The following is an 18,373-nucleotide window of genomic DNA, read 5'->3' on the forward strand; positions in this document are numbered from 1 at the left end:
TCTGCATATCTGCATTTGACTAGTCAAAATGGTCTTACTTCAGATACATTATATTATTGGAAAGTTTCATTCCTCCCCCTTCTTCCACTGGAAAATCAAGTTAGGAATTAATAATGAATGTGGTAGACTGTAAGGTCAAAAAGGAAAATACATATCTCTGACTTTTCAAAGTCAAAAGACTTTTAAGTCCTATAAGATCATTATACTGTCTAAAAATTTACAAAATAACTTTTTTTGATTAAGACCTAGTATGAATACAAGGATGCATCACAGAAATAAGACTTAAGAGAAAAAAAGTCTGGTTATAACTGCCATTTTATTTATGAATTCCAAGCTCAGTGTTGGTCTCTGTATTCCAATAAAGAAGTTGAGATGTTAGATAAATTTCAAAAATAAAAAAATAAAAAGAAAAGAAATAATTCTTAATGAATTCTCAATGGAAGAAAGATAAATGTTGCCAGTAGTGCCCAGGAGAAAACAATTTAAAAAAAGAGAGTTTCAAACAAACTAAAAGAAGAAAAATGAATGGGTTATTTAATAAGTGTCTTTAAAACTACGAAGCTTTATTGTTACAAGGTCAACACTAACTCTTTTCTTGATTTCTACAATGAGTAAAATAACCAAAAACCTTATTAAGTGGAAATAAAAATAATGATTAGTGACAGCATACAGCAGCAGAGACTGATGATCCTCCCACTCTGAACAGCACTAAGAATAATCTGGACTGGTAATGTTGAGATCATCTTCACATAAGAATGCCTTAGAATTTGCATTTTTCTTTTGATAATACTAAGGATATGCAAGTGCCCTGATTGCATAGATTTGCATGGCGTTGTGTGTGTGTGTGTGGGGAGGGGGGTAAATTACTCACTCAACAAATCTTGCTGAGTACTAGCTTGTGCCAAACACTCCACTAGTGATGGGAGACAGCCTGTGTGATCAGAGTGGCACAGCCCCTCCTACCATGGGGCTCACAATCTATGATGGTGGATGTTGCTAAAATAAATAATGACCCAAATGGGGCTTTGATTACAGACATCCAGAATCATCCATTCTGGGGATAGGGCCCAGTAATCTGTGTTTTAAGAGGCCCTCCAAGGGAATCTGAAGTACCCTCAAGTGTGAGAGCTGTATGTGTTTCTAAAGCACTTTTATGCATTCTATTATCCACAAAAACCTTAGACTCTATCCACTTCTCATCCCCATTCTTTGATGTCAGTCAGTCTCTATCCCTGCTCACCTACATTACTGTCATAGCCTCCCAGCTCTTCTCCCTGACTCTATTTGCCCATTCACTCATTCATTCATTCACTTAGCATTTATTGACAGCTATTATGTGTTTGAAATCCATTGGTGAACAAACCAAAGATCTTTATCTTGGTGGGGTTTACTTTCTTGTTTGAGGGTATCTGGGCAGGGGGTGGGTATAGACAGAAAGTAGGCAAACAACATAAAACATAATAAATGAATAAATTTTATATGAGAGAAGGTGATAAATGCTGTGAAGGAATAAAACGAGAGTCCTATGATCTCTAAAGGGGACTGGGGATCTGTACTAACTGGGCTGCCTTGAATTCTCCCAACCAGATCATGTTACAAATGAGGAAAGAAATTCAACGTCCCACCCCTGGTCTTTCTGCCTCCCAAATTTTGATCTTTTTCATTGTCATGGCAGTTATATCACTGATTCCTTGGAAAAGTAAACCTGAAGATAGGGATTTGTATATAGGCATTTATTAGAGAATAGTTATGGGATTAATAACTATGGAAGGGAGTAGATGGAATAAAAGAAGTTTGGCTGTGTTAGAGTTGCCAAAGAGGTCTCGGCCAACCTCATGGGAACTCCGGGTTGAGACTGACTAACAGAGTTGTCCTGAATTGGGGTGAGGGGCTGGGTCTTCAGTACTGGGATAAGCACTACTTGATTGTATGCTATAAAGAAGGAGGCATTATAGGCAAGATCGCTCTCTCCAGGCTAGGTGAGTTCCCAGAGAGGAAATTGTCAATAAAAAACGGTGAGAAACTGTGCCAAGTGTCTTTCAGGACTGGTTCATTCACTGATTTTGAGGGTAAGGGATGAAAAAAAATGTGTCTAAGAGCATATAAACACAATTTCTTTGAGCTTTCTTGGAACCTTCTGTCCCACCATATTCAGAAATAACATCTTCCCCCAGAATATCCAGCAAACGCTGACCTGCAGCTTGAGTGCGTTGTAGAGCTAGCAGTGTCAGAAACATAAGTGGGTCTTTGCGTGGAAGGAGTCAGCTCTGCCAGATATCAATAAAGCATACGAGTGCTTATTCAAGGTGAGTAAAACTGCCAAGATTATAATTGCTTGTAACTGGAAGTAGGCAAAGAAATTAATGTTGCTGAATAGTGTTCAACCCCCTGAGAGCTGGCAGATTTAGTTAAGATTGCATATCATTAGAAAAACAGGAGTGAAAACTCCAATCAATATGGTCAGCTTTCTCCGAAATCCATGAGTGGTCACGGTTAACACAGTAAATATTTAATTCCATCACTTACGGTTGCCCTTTGCCCTCAGCATCTGATTTCAGCAGCCCTGAGTGTTTCGGCAAACACTCAGGCTTCTTTCCCTTGCCTACTGCTCATTTTGGCTTGGCTGGCTGTCTTGGGGCAGAATAGCAGGAAATATGTAAAAAAAAGACCAGCAGACACAAGAAACTTAATGAAGGTAGGCAGTAAGGCGATAAAATTACAGACTAAGATCTGGAAGGGGCCTTAAGGATGAAAAAGTCCACCTTCTTCCCTCATTTTATACATAAGAAAACTAAGAACACAAGAACACAAGTGAGAAACGGTAAGTGATTTTGGCCAAGGTTACACTTCCAGATCTTTCGACTTGAAGGTCAGTTCTCTCCCTTTCTGTTGTATCACATGGTCACTAGAGGAATATGGTGACTCTTCAATGTGTCAGCTTAACTAGGGCTAACAAGATTTCCCACTATTTATGATTAGCATGAGCCACACGAGACATTTTGCAGGAAATCTGGAAAAAGGAAGTAAAGTGGCCCCACTGCTCTTCCCACTCAGGTCAGGGCAGATGCCCTTTGTCACTTTTTTGGTGGCTCACTTATTTTGCATGCAATTGCTTCACCTTTTTCTGCCCCTTCACATATGTTACCTCCTCGGTCAGACATGTGTTCAGCTCCATGACAAAGGGAGCCAGCTTCTCCTGCAGGATCCCTGCTTAGTCCAAGAATGGAGGAAGTAAGAATTGACCTGAGTTCTAGTCTGTTCTTGTAAGATCTGGCTCTAGCTTGTGAGCCCAGCTCGCCTTGCTCTCCCCAACTTTACATCCATCCTTCCTTCCCTGTGGACTTTGAGCTCCATCCTCAGATGTGAAGACTACAGACTCATAGGGACTCTTTAATAGCTTCCACAATTGCATAAGGTCAAATCCCGGTAACCAATCCTGATTAGTGGCTCTGAGTCTCTGACTGAGTATGACTGAAATAAAGTGCCAGTAGCTGGCAAAATCATTGCTCAAAGTTGTTCGTGGTATCATGGGAATAGCTTAGCCCTCTGTTAGACCCAGGCTCACTCACCTCCCCTTCCTCTCATCAACTGCCCTCATCTAAGATTTCCAAATGGAGGAGTTACATTGTATCTTAACTTTAAAGGTAGGTTTTACCTATTTGTAATTTTTACCACTGCTTAATAAAAAACAGTAGCTAGTATTTTATTTAGTGCTTACTATGGGTCAAGAAAAATGCTAAGCATTTTGGGTATATTAACTCATTAAATACTCAAAACAACCCTCATTTGGTTCCATTTATTAGCACATAGGGAAACTGAGGCAGACAAAGGTTATATAGCTTGCCTAAAGTCACAGTGATAGTAACCAGCAGAACCAGAATTTGAAGTCAGGTCTGTTGGCTGAAAGCCCCTCTGGGCACAATACTGCCTAATATTAAGTGATTTTTCCTGAACATATGGCTTCTTACATATCTTCTAATATTTTGCCATCACTATCATTTCCTTTCAATGAATATCATTACTATTTCTCCACTGAGCTTAGAAGAAATGATACAACTCCGAAAAAAATTAAGAACTATTTTGGTAGTAAATATGAATGGCCCATCCCCTTCCTCTATTTATGGCAGACATTACTATGGTAGCACTCCGAAATCCTGGTAGCACTATATAATCTATGGTAGCACTCATTCCAACTTTTCCTAGTTATGGCTAGAGTTGTTCTTTATATAATTATCCAAGACAGCTGTTACTAATGGACTGAAGATGACTCTCGAGATGCCATCTCGGATGTAGAGGAAGATAATGTTGGTAGAGACAAAGGAAAAGGGGATTAGCGTAGAACCTTGAAAATGGAACTACCTGTCAATCAACTTACTATTAAACTCTTACCATACAATAAGCCTACTTCCGGAGAGTCAAGTAAGTATAAGACATGGTTCCTTACTTGAAGGAGCTTAGACTACATTGAAGCAATGAGACATTGTTATACAAATAAAAATAATCATAACTATAAAGTAATATAAAAACAAACTTGAACAATGACACAGATATTAGGCTTCCAGGAAAGTATAAACTTGAGCTGGGCTTTGGGGAATATTTTGGATTTGGATAGAAAAGAAAAACAGATATTCCAAGAAAGAGAAATGAAGTGTTCAAAACAAGAAAGGTCAAGGCCAGTGAGTAGGAGCAAGATTCTGGAAAGAAAAAAGAGAGAAAATGTGAAGTTACATTGTAGCTTTGGGGTTCTAGCTAGTGAGTTGCATGTTTCACTTGATAAAATTTCATACGTATGTATACTCTTGTATAAGGCAGATTGTCTCGATGTGTCCAATTCTTTGCTTCTCCCAGCATTCACAACTTTGATCATTAATCTTGTATTGCCCTCCTACAGGGACCTTATGCTTTACTAGGTGACATTTTTAGTCAATAAGATCTTAGGAAGTAAAACACAAGTGGAGGCTTGAAAAGGTGTGAGTAAGTACCTTGCTTGCTCTCATCTTTGCTCTTCTGTCACCACCATGAGAACATGCTCAGAGTGGCCTGCTGGAGAATGAGAACCATGTAGCTTCATTGTCTCCATCATCTCAAACATCAGCCAGCTGCCAGGCACATGCAAGCCCAGCTAGAACCAGAAGAACTGCCAGCTGAGCCCAGTCTATGTTGACAAACTAAAAATACCTGAGCTAATTTAATTATTTTAATTTGAGATGGTTTGCTACACAGCACTATTTTACAAATAGATGATTGATATAGTTATCTTCTGTTGCATCTCATTATGGTAAAAACAATGCTAGTGCTTTTTGCTTTAAGAAAAATTCATGCTGCAGGCAGGCTGAGAAACCCTCCAGGGCACCACAATTTTATTCTGAAAAGAAATTCTTTTCCTTTCCTTTCACATTTTATTAAATACAAATATACAGGACATCATTTTCAATGTAAGTAAATGCACAGAATAAAGAGTTATACTTTTTCTGTGACTCTGTAATGCCAAATATTTTGAAGAGGACAGCCACTCTTCAAACAGCAACAATTTCAAGCATAGGAAAGCTGACCAATGACTTAAGCATTTTTTTTTTCCTATAGAGAAAAGATGGAGGCTCGTGGCTCTCAGGAATTACAAAGACTCTGGCATATTCTAATAACTCAAGGTCAGGGTTTACATTACTTCAGTATGTGTCCCTTGTATTGAAAGTTCTACAGATGGAACGATGTAAACGATGCCCTTCTAAGAAGAGTAAAATGTTAAAAATAAACATGCTTTGCCTTGTTTTATCCCTCTCATTACTACGTGGGAGGGTTATTCCTCTTGGTTCTGCCTCATGTAAGAAGAGTGGCATTCCCCAAGCAACGCATGCAGTAGCTTCAGAGCAGGCAAAACATTAACATAGCCAACACCTAATTACAGGTACCCAAATATCCAGGTATAATTTCTTCTTAGAGGCAATCATTGATCCCGTCTTAAATGCAAGCCTTGGTCTCTTTGAAGGTCTGTTGAAATTCTTTACCATCTTCATGAAGAAGATAAATAAAGTGCAGTCTTTGGCCCGATCCCACAGACAGCTATGGAGCACGGAAAGTACCATGGAGTCATTTCTAACTGTGGGAATGGGATAGTCCTATAGGCTTTGGGGAATAGAAGAATTGTGTGTGTGCTTGAGAAGTGGACGTGAGAAGGCAGGGAGAGGGGATGTCATTGGTGGGTGGGTAGATCTATAACCGTCCCTGGCTAGATAACTTCCAGCAATCAAGGATAATTCTCTGAGAATGAAGGCAGCTGTGAGTCTTCCCAACTAATCCTCTCAGCAGCTGGCTCTGAAAGCACAGGCCAGGTGACATGGATCTGGATAGGCCACCTATAATGTCTTCTGCAACTCACTGTTATCTGTATATGAAAGCAGCATGGACTTAGAGGTTGAGCAGTGAGAGGGAAGAGGGGACATCACACAAGGTAGTTGGAGTTTAAAGGCTTGCTCTCCTCCTGTGTAGACATTACACATCACTCCAATTCTGGACCCACAACTGTATATGTGTTTTTGTTAATTGTGGAAACCTTAACTTTAGGGCATCAATTGACAGTCACATTCCACAAGATTTGACTACCACAGCCACCACCTCTTTGGCCCCTTACCCAAGTTCAAGTGGCAACTTAAAAAAGCCAAAGTACTGGTAAGGGCAAAAGATCACTCTGGAGTTATGGTAGCATTTCTGTGCTACCCCAAGGGCTTTCTGAATCACTAGACATGCCAATGTCTGACAAATGATATGTTTAATAGAGATGAACCCTAAGCTCACCCTGAAAAACAAGGTTTTGAATGCCACCCAATCAAAGGCACAATCACAGATGCCTTTTATCTCATTTCTAAAAAGGAAGGTGGATCAAAGTGAGGTCCAAATGATCCACTTTCCAACTCAATCAAATCCTCCCTGACCACATAAAACTGTAAATGAATGCAGAGCTTCTGGAAGCAGATATCTTCCCACATGGCTCTAGAGATTCACATAAATATTTGAAATAACAGAATAAACATATCCATCCATGATTTCTAAATTCTGCTCATTTAACTGCCACAAAAATCATACCACCTTTTCTCAGTTTCTAGTTTTTTAAGTATTCGATAACAATCACTCTAGATTTTACAATGAAGAACATTATTTTTACAGTTTATTTTTTACATTCAGGTAAAATTTATATACAGTGAAATGAATATATCCTAAGTGGGCACTCACAAGTTTTGATGAATGCACACACATAACCTAAACTTCTAACAAAATATAGACTATTTTTTATTATTAAAAAGCCAAAAAATAACAGATGTTGGTGAAGCTGTAGAAAAAAGGCAAAGCTTACCCACTGCTGGTGAGAGTGGTATAAAATTGTAGCACTAATCACAACAGAAAAGACATGGCATCAACCTAGGTGCCCATCAGTGGGGGTGCATATACACCATAGAATACTATGCAGCAGCCACAAAAAACAACAAATCACGTCCTCTGCAGCAACGTGGATGCAGCTAGAGGCCTTAATCCTAAGCAAATTAACACAAAGCCAGAAAACCAAAATCACATGTTCTCACTTATAAGTGGGAGCTAAATCTTGGGTAAACACAGACATCAAGATGGAAACAACAGAGAGAGGGGGCTCCAAAAGGAGGGCAAGTGGGAGGGGGCCAAGGACTGAAAAACTATCTGGGTGATGGGATCAGTAGAAAACTATCTGGGTGACGGGATCAGCATCATGCAGTATGTCCTTATAACCAACCTGCACATGTAACCCCTGAATCTAAAATAAAAACGGAAATTAAAACAAACAAAAGATAAATGACGATTAATGGACCATTTTCATCATCCTAGACAGCCCCCAAATACCCCTTTCCAGGCCATCCCTGCCCCAGCACCCAGAGGTAACTGCTGTTTCTTTTTTCACCATAGATTATCTTGGTTTGTCCTAGAAATTCATCTGAATGCAATAAAACAGTAAATACTCTTGGTAAACGGCTTCTTTCACTCAGCATCATGTTTTGAGATTGATCCATAAGCTTAGGACTAACAGCTGAACTTCATTCAACTTTGTGTTGCTAAGTAGTAGTCATTGGTGAAATGTACAACTAAACATTTTCCAGCTTTGGTTCAGATGATTCAAGTTGATTACAATGCTGATTTATATATTTTCTTTTAAAAACATGACTTCTTTTAAAGAAAGTATTTCCAAAGGGATGGGGAAAGGTTTTTCCACTAGAGAGACCCACTGTAACCAAACAAAAGCGCTGAAGGTAAACTCCTTGAAATCCATCTCTGCTCCACAACAAAACCTCAACAAATCTCTCTTTTAATCACTGAATTATTTGAAACTAAATAATTAAATTAAAATTAAATTAAATAAATAAATTAAAAGATAGTTAAAAAAAAAAAAGAAAACACTAAAGATTACACAGTAGACATTTTACCTTTAAGACTCATTGCTGGCCTAAGGAAACCAATCAACCATGTCAGTCCTTAGGCATAGCAGTAGCAATATATAACCTGAAGAAAAAGTCCCTGGGTGCTTTATTTCTGGCAAACTCCCTTAATTGGCTAGTGTGCTAATCCCTTTCTTAGAAGAACACTTAGCACTGGAAATGTGTGAGGCAAACACAAAAATACAAGTCCTGGTTTGGTATGCAAATCAGCACCATGGAAACCAGCATGGCATTGCTGAGCTCAGGGCAATCAGCAGGGAGCAGATGAGCTATGAATCAAAGCCCGAAGAAAACTGCTGTCAACAGAATTATGGACACAGATTGCTTCTCACCCTATGGCCGCTCCCTTTAATTCTGAACTAGGAGACTTAAACTTGACATTTCAATGGACTAGGTCATCATGGGACCTCTATTTCTCGTTTGTAGCCCCAATTAACAAAACTATTAGCCAGTTTGGATATAGTCGTTCAAGTATGACATTGTTTTACTTATTATTTCCAGTTATAAGAAATACATTGGTAGAAATCTGGAGGATGTTATGTTTTCCTATTCAATAATAAGAAAAATGCTTTTCCTATGTAGGCCATTACAGGGGCATAGGAATTATCTTGTCCTTAGTTCTATCTGCATAACCTTTGTAGACCAGTAAGGTCTTGTGCATTATTCTAGGGTAGAGAGGATTTCCCTCTGCGCCTCATAGAGGGATATTTCCAAGCATTAATCAAACCATTTCTAGAAAGGCATAACCCCTTGTTCATAGAAGTCCTCCTCTTATGCAAGTGTCTCCCCCAGTCTACTCAGAAAGCAAGCCATGGGCAACCTATGGTTGTATAAAACCAGAGATTCTCCCACCTCAGATTCTTCATTCCCAAAATAAAATGGTAAGAAACATACTATTCCTCCTAGCACTAACAGTTGATGATTCCATGAACTACACTACTTACTTATTCACAATGTTTTTTTCCCCAATAATACTCAATTCTAGGTCCAGATTAAAAAATAATAATAAATCTATATGGATTTTAAGTCACCAAATTTGAGATTTTGTTAAATATTAAAAAGAAAGAATCTATGAGTCCCTATCTGGGATTCAAAATGAACTACACTACAAAGGCAGAAGAAGTACAATGCTTTATTGGCAGGCATTTATTATTATTATTATTATTATTACACTTAATTAAGAGGTATGACCAAAAAGTACTGAGAGAGCACTCATTAAGCTATGGACACTACCTCAGTCCAAATCCCACCTCTTCCACTTACTAGTGATCCACCTCCCAGGCTCAAGTGATTCTCCTGCCTCAGCCTCCCAAGTAGCTGGGATTACAGGCACCCACTACCGTGCCCAGCTAATTTTTGTGTTTTTATTAGCTACAGGGTTTCACCACATTGGCCAGGCTGGTCTCGAACTCCTGACCTCAGGTGATCCAACCACCTTGGCCTCCCGAAGTGCTGGGATTACAGGCATGAGCCACCGCACCTGGCTGAACATTCATAGTTCTTTACCCAGAAAGTCCCTATGAAGATTAAATTAGCTAATATTTACAAAGAATATAAATCATTTGGCAGATGGTAAGTGCTATATATGTGTTTATTAAATAATAAATTAAGAGCAAGTATTTTGCTCAGAAAGAATAAGGTCTTCCTATCTCACGTGGTTTTAATTGCTGGCTATGAAAATATGAAAAACTGTCTCCTTACCAGGAGAAGGTCTTCTGCATAAAGCATAAAGCAGCAATGCATTTTGTTTATTTGACCCAAGTAAAAAGTTCAGGAATAACTACTTTGATATTTAAAGTTCTCTATAATACAGACAATAAATAGCTCTAGGAAGGAATAAACCACCATGAGTCAAGTACAGGTGGGTTTTTTTTTTTGTTTTGTTTTTTTTTTTTTTTTTTTTTTTTTTTGAGATGGAGTCTTGCTCTGTTGCCCAGGCTGGAGTGCAGTGGCACGATCTCGGCTCACTGCAACATCTGCCTCTGGGGTTGAAGCAATTCTCCTGCTTCAGCCTCCCAAGTAGCTGGGATTACAGGTACGTGCCTACACCCGACTAATTTTTGTATTTTTAGTAGAGACGGGGTTTTACCATGTTGGACCGGGCTCGTCTCGAACACCTGACCTCAGGTGATCCATCCGCCTCGGCCTCCCAAAGTGCTGAGATTACAGGTGTGAGCCACCGCGCCCAGCCCAGTCTTCTTAACTAACAACATAATTAATGATTAATTGGGATTAGGTGGGGAAGTGCTGGACCCAAAAAAAAAAAAAAACCACATACACCAAAACTCTCAAAAACAAACAAAAAACCCCCACCAAACTAAAAGCACAAAAAGTTCAAAACCTCATTCACATTAAAATACTGTCTAAATGCTAAAGGTGGGCTGGCAGGTCTTTGACAGATTATTCCAATTGACAATCTGTAGTTAATCGATATATTGTTCAATTATTTAATCAGCATTACCTGTGTAGTTTCAGTATCCATAATTCATTTGAAGGTGACACCAGAGAGAGAAGGAAAGCCATTGGCTTCATTATTTTGGAACCAGTTAAAGCTGAATCCAGAGACAAAGAGGCTTTCAACTGACCCGTCAGAATGCCCTGCCTGCACCCACATGTGCCCATGCCCACCCCACCCACTCTCACCCTTAGGTCTCCGGGCATGCTGCCTTTACAATAAACACTATCTTTAGCCATTGAAATGTGGAAGCTTTTGTTAATTCTATTTAGAGACTATGCAGGATGCCAGCTAAATGTCCCGTTTTACATCATCCCTCACCAGACCTGACAGTTGGAAACACTTAGTTCTGCTCTGCTTCCATTGTGTTTCTGAAGTCATTTGAATGATTTAAATTGGAGATAAGTATTTGCAAATGAGCTGAAGAAATAAAGATGTATCAGAAAACTCCAAACTGCCTTGTTAAGAATGTACTCAGTTCTATCTTAATTCTTGGGGATTTGGTTAATGCTTGTAAATGGCAGCAGCAGCTCTTTTCTGATGGTAACATTTCATGGTTCAGCTTTTAAAGAGTCACCGCCTCCAAATCAAGTGTTTTTAAAAATCCCATTAAAAGATTCCTTAAACTGTTCACGTACAAAATTGAACAAAAAATTGGATAAGAGGAGAGCTCTACATTCACTTTGCAATATTTTCATAACCTAATATTAAAACAACAATAATTTTAATGTAATCCCATCAGATGGGGCATCTATTGTATGCCTGCCCTAGGCTATTCGCAGTACAGACATTACTTTGCTTGATTCCAAAGACAGTCTCACAAAGTAAACATTACAAGCCCCATTTTACAGATGAAAAGACTGAGGATTGCATAGACTTTAAGGGGCTTGCCCAAAGTGAGAAGCCGATCTAGGAGTCAATCCAAAACTTAAGTAAATCTGACCAAAATGAAACAAGTTTCCTTCTTATATTTGACTTGTGCAGAAAATTCTAGTTTGACATGACCAGTGACCTGCAGGTGGCATTTCTGGGGCACTTCTAAATGTCTCCAGGAGTCCAACTGGAACCTCTCAGTCATAATGAATTCATTTTGGATAGAGAGGAAAAGTTGAAGACTTGTCTGAGACACTGAGTCTTTGCTCTTTCCACCCTTTTTTGCTCCTTCTTTTCCAACAAATCACTTACTCCCTGCAGCCAGTCTTTGCAAAGTGCAACCCAATGAAGCAATTCATTCTATAATAGAATAGTCCATCGGCTAAACATCCTCTGAGAGTGTTTATACTTCAAAGGAGAAATGCATTAATCCCAACAAATCTTTAAACACCCCAACAGAGGCAGATGTAAAAGAACGAGTCCTGATTTTTATGCTTCTGAAGCTCATTTCTGGAGGCATCCTAGCCCACCATCTGCTGCTGCCCCCAATCATGAGGATACCACACACATGGGTTCAATTTACCTCAGCAGCCCACAAGTCAAACTCTCCAGTCTCAGACTGTTTTCTTGTGTGCATCTCTATAAAAATCAAAGCTAACCACTGCAGCGGCACAGAAATGAGCGTTTCAGTACATAATTCTGTCGCTAAAGGCTGAATGTGTATTGCAGCAGATATAGGGTGATGGCCTCAGAGTTGAGGAAGAGATATAAATAGCAGGGTTTATAGGGGTTCAGGGAACCAACCTTGTGGATGTTTAGCCTCTGAATGCCTCAAGTGAAATCATAAACCAGAACTCACCTTACCCTTTCTCTCAGACCGCTAGAGGGCACTAGTCGCGACTAGCAGGGCTGTTGCCTTACAGGAAGTGGACGCCTCACGCCTTTACCACAGGTGGTCGGCACCTGCAGGGAGCGGCACCTGGTTACAGACCCCAAGGTGAGTTTGCAAAATGGGAACTCCATGGTTTTGGCCCAGAAGCACACGAGTTCAAATCCTAATTCTGCTGCTTCCCATTATCTTTAACCACTTTGAGCACATTTCTCACTAGGAAGAGTATTTTGCTCAGAAAGAATTGGAAGGTTTTCCTATCTCATGTGGTTTTAATTGCTGGCTATGAAAATATGAAAAACTGTCTTCTTACCAAAAGAAGGTCTTCTTCATAAAGCAGCAATGCATTTTGCTTGCTTGGCCCAAGCAAAAAATTCTGGATTAACCATTTTCATATTTAAAGTTCTCTAAAATATAGATAATAAATAGCTCTAGAAAAGGAATAAATGGCCACGAGTTAAGTACAGGTGTTATTAATTAACAACATAATTAATAATTAATGGGGTTGGGATGGGGAAATGCTGGACCAAGCAACAATAACAACAACAAATCCTCGAAAATAATGATTGCTGACTGTTGAAAGGATTAATCAGACCAACAAATCTATAGTTCTTAGCATATAGCCAGTGTGGAGTAGGTGATAGCAATGTCAGTTTCCCATAGAAAACTAGCAATGGTTCTTGTCTCCAGGACAGGTACGGTTGAAATAGACAAATGAGGACATGAGAAACATTAGAGTGCTGGGGTTAAGAGTGTGGAATAGTGGATTCAGATCCTGGTGAGCAAGTTTCTTAACCTCTCTGTGCCTCATTTTTTCTCTGTAAAATGGGATAATCCTAGTAACCAGTTCATACAGTTGCTGTGAGGATTATGGGAGCACTTATAACACTGCCTGGCCCACTGGAGGCACTCTGTATGTATTAGCTATTTATTATTATAATAGTAATTAGAATTTACATAAGAGCAAGTGGACACACACACACACACACACACACACAGCACTCTCAAAAAGATACGAAAAGCTCAGAGATGTTTGCCCACAGAAGAGGCCCCTCAGGGGGAGTGTGAGACCTGCCTTCCCCTTTTATTAAAGAGCTATCAAGCAGAAGAAGGTTTTTGATTCATTGTGTTTGGCCCTCAGGGATAAACCAGGCTCAATGGATCTAAGCAGCAGGGGATTCGTTTTTGCTCAATTTTAAGAAAAAATGAAAACTAGCTGAGCTGCTCAGAGATGAAACAGGCTGCTCTTGGAGGGGGGTAGTTTCTGGCCACAAGAGGAGTTCAAGCAGCAACTGGACACCCCTTTGGCAGAAGTAGCCCCAGTGCACTGTAAGCACTGACTGAATGATGGAAAGAGCTGACCTTTAAGGACCTTCTCAAGACTGAATCTTAATGACAACATGATAAATAATGAAGTCAGAAAAATAGACAGATTCTCCATAAAAATCGCAGGCTATGTGATAGAGATACTGACAAAATGCCCTTGAGTCCATCACATTTGGTCCCCATTTTTTACTGGGCCAGGACTTACTGTTTGGTGTTTGTCCATACCAATTCCTCCCTTACAGACAGACAGCTGTCATGGGAGCTTGCTCACCTCTTAGTCTGAGATGATCTTTCAAGAAAACAGCAAGAAATGGTATTCATTTGAGATGAGGTCCTGGTTTTTGGTGCACCATTCCATTTTAATTCATGGCTTATTGGCAATCACTCATTTCCTGCTGGAAATTAATTAAGGCTTGTGTTCTGCAGTAGCTGGTATTTGCTTTGAATCCCAGACCCTACTGCCGAAACTTTAAAACGACAAAAACACATCTCCAATTTGGGGCTTGATGAGGCACATTTGAAGAGCCCCCTGTCGTTCTCAGCTATTCTATTCTGAACAATGTGCTATAAATGTTCTCAGCAACAATGCACAGGGTGGATTTCAGCCACCTGGAAGTTCCTGCTGATTTTACTAAGGAAGAAAAGTGTCACTCGGACTGGACATAAAAAGCCATTTTGAAGGGTAAAAAGTAGTATTTTCACTGTTTGGAGATTTTTTAATTACCCTCTTTATATTGTGCTCCTGTAATCCTTTTATTAAAAAAGTAATGCACTATGTACAAAAAAGGATAGTAAAATGTCACTTTACTAGAATGCAGTATTCCAGTTAATGAGTTTTCTGTTTAACAGAGGGCCATGGTTTATCACTTCTCTAGTTTCTTACCTAAACTTCTTCTAAAATCTATATTCATCTTTGTGGCACTCTTGAGCTTCCATCTGCTCAGGAGGGTAAGTATAACTCTTCTGGTAGTTTTAAGAACTAGCAACAACACTTGCCATAAAGGCAAACTGGGCCCAGCAACAAACGACTGAGGAGATAAAATCATGACCTTTACTTTGAAACCCTGGATCTACACAAAGAGTAAGGTAACAAGGAGGAAACAGGAAACCTTCTTTCAGCCCAGATGCTCTTCTTATGTTCTCAGAAGCTGCTAATGGGAGCAGACCTTCTATTTCAGGGTCATACAGAGGATATCTAAGATGGAATCAATTCTACTTTTACAAGGAAAAGGCTACTCCGTACCTCTGTTTGTGTAGATATTTCCAATCTCTAGAAGTACACAAAGCTTTGTCATTGATCCCTACCTCACAGCATAGTAGTGGATGCAGCCAGTATAATTGGTTGCAATTCTATTAGCCTATTTTCATCTTCAATCTTATTATATCAAGACTGTCTTCCACCATCTTCAAAGATCCATCCCAATGTCCAGATGCTATATTATGGTATAATATAACATTTAATAAAGATCATCTCTTAATAGTCCATTGGCTGAAATAAATCACATTTCTTAACTTGTGATCAAGGGACAGAGAATTAGACTTTGCTTCCTGAATGGAGATCTGCTAATTCCATAGTAAGGACAAGGATATAGGGAGGATGATGAATTAGGATGATTAAAGCCATAAATCTACTACACTAGGTCAGAAAGGCCTTTCCCTCCAAATTAGAGTCTTACCTTTCTTCCATTTATACTTGCTCACAGCACCCTTTCTACAACTTCATAGTCATTTGTTTGGAAGTGGTTATTTTTAAAGAACCATGTACTACCCAAACTTGTAAGCCTCACAAGAGTCCAGGGAAAGGAGTTCCCTTTTGTTTATTCACTCACAGAGCCTAGTACAACGCCTGGTACATTGTTAAGTGTTCAGTAAATGTGGAATGGAAATAAAAAGGACCCTAATTTTTATTTGAAAAAACACAGAAACAATTTTGTCTTCTGACACAATTTGTATATGGATAAATGAAGGGGCATGTTAAAAAATAAAATTAAAAAAATTAAAAACTGAAGAGGCATTAGAGTATGCTACTTACAACGTATACAAGCAGCAATGATTGGAATCCTCTTTAACCAAAGGAGGAAAAAGCTAGATATTTACATTCTGAAAACATGATGAAGAGATGCACTCAATGCATTGCTATCAAATTTCTAATTGAAAGCCAAAGTTTTAAATAGCTAAAGCACAACACTGATTCCTGACATTAGATAAAGTATAATTAAAAGTATAATTTTGGCCCAATCGAGTCTGTTTAAATTGGACTCATAGCAGAATGAAATTGGCCCCATATTTGGGCCACACTATCAAGTTGCCAGGGTCTTGAAAAACTGTCATGACATCTGCAGATGCTATCATGAAAGAAAAGTACGTCCCTGAATTAGCAAATTGGCTTGTGCTCCTCCATAAAAAAATTTAGTTTAGTTTAAGAACCTTCATTACTTTTCTTGACATATTAACAACTGTTCACTGAACATCAAATATATCTAAAACACTAGGGTAAAGATTGCAAAGAATACAAAGAGGAGGTTCTAACCCTTCCACTAATAGCAACTACAGCAAGAAAATGAAGAAAAATTATCAACGAATGAGAGTCCATTTGAAAGCTTAAGTGCTTACATGTACTGAGTTCTTATTGAGCACCATGCACTGTTCAAAGTATTTCACATTTACTGACACTTTTAATCTTCCCAGTAAACTTAGGAGTTAGTTGCCAATATTAATTCTATCTTAGGTATGAAGCAGTTGAGGCAAAAAGATTAAATGATTTATCTGAAGTCACAGAACCAGCAAATGGTGAAGCCAAGACTTGAATCAAGGCGGTCTGATGCCAAAGCCACATTCTTGACCACCAAATCCTAACTCCTGAAGATGACGTAAATACTGCAAATGTCCTGGCACATTGCCGTGCAAACTCAAGGCACAACTCCAATTATTCCCTGAGGATAAATCCTTCAAAGCAAATGTACTGGGTCAAAACATTCGCACATTTTAAATTTATACCTGGGGCCTAGATGTTGAGTAGAGCCTGGACTGTCAGGAAAGGTGGGGGAGGGTATTCCAGATGGTGGAAACAGCATGACCAGAAGGACAATGGGGATCACGACCCAGCGGCAGCAGGAGTTGCATGTGTCTAGTGTGTGGAGGATAGCATGGGATGTGGAATGGCGGATCATGGTGGAGCAGTGGGTGGTGGCTCTCTTACCATCATTCTGGCAGCCTGTTCTCTCATTGGATTTATAATCCCCTTGATTCCTTGCAATTGTACTCAATTGCACTAATGCTGTTGGCATTTATAATTTGCTAGAAAAAGAAAGTATTGTGGATCTTTCAGTCCTTCCTAGTTCTTAAATTCCCCTGAAAACCTTTGAAAATAGACAGCAAATGATTTGACTATTAAATTTTGAGGTACCAAACTCAGCTGTTTAAAAGCAGCTTCTTTTCTTTGCACTGTAAGATAGTTTTACTAACAAAAATGCCACCCTTGGCATGGAAGATATTGTGGAACATGGCATTACCAGAGTATACATTGTCTTAGGTTACATTCCTCGAAGGACAGCTGAATTTTCAGGGATACGGTAGAGTTTCTCCAGCTGCTTTGACTGGGTCCTGTAATTCCAGCTGGAAGTTTAACCAGCAGAAATAGACAGGCAAGGCTCTCCTGAATGCAACATTGTAGAACTGACGCCTGCCCCCACTCTGGTCCAGAGTGAGAAGTACATCACAATCACAGCCTCGGGAACTGGTGCATTTCCTAAAAGGCTCACTGAAATGAGAGGCCTTGTAGTGGATGGGTCAATTTATTGGCTGAAGTCCTCATCTTTACCTGCAGGTGTAAGCAGCACTGTAGCCTGGGGCTATAGTGAGGATATGTCATCTGCACCTTGAGAATTCCACTGCCAATTCTTTCCTGTCTTCCATTCCACATTTACTGAGCACTTAACAATGTACCAGGCATTGTGCTAGGCTCTGTGAGTGAATAAACAAAAGGGAGCTCCTTTCCCTGGACTCTTGTGAGGCTTACAAGTTTGGGTAGTACATAGTTCTTTTAAAAATAACCACTTCCAAACAAATGGCTATGAAGTCATAGAAAGGGTGCTGTGAGTGAGTATAAATGGAAGAAAGGTGAGACTCTAATTTGGAGGGAAAGGCCTTTCTAGTGTGGTAGATTTATGGCTTTCATCATCCTAATTCATCATCCTCCCTATATCCCTGTCCTTACTATGGAATTAGCAGATCTCCATTCGGGAAGCAAAGTCTAATTCTCTGTCCCTTGATCACAAGTTAAGAAATGTGATTTGTTTCAACCAATGGAATATTAGAAGATGTAACACACCAGAGCACTGAAAAAATACTTGTACTTGATATCTCTACTTGTGC

General features: G+C 39.4%; 1 protein-coding gene across 4 annotated transcripts in view; it reads right to left on the reverse strand.

Moving 5' to 3' along the window:
- The window catches only part of PLCB1 (phospholipase C beta 1), a 761,313-nt gene that overhangs the window by 576,522 nt on the left and 166,418 nt on the right, over positions 1–18,373 (reverse strand). The gene's annotated exons all lie outside the window — the stretch shown is intronic.

This window comes from Chlorocebus sabaeus, chromosome 2 (genome assembly GCF_047675955.1).
Source record: "Chlorocebus sabaeus isolate Y175 chromosome 2, mChlSab1.0.hap1, whole genome shotgun sequence".
Classification (NCBI taxonomy): domain Eukaryota; kingdom Metazoa; phylum Chordata; class Mammalia; order Primates; family Cercopithecidae; genus Chlorocebus; species Chlorocebus sabaeus.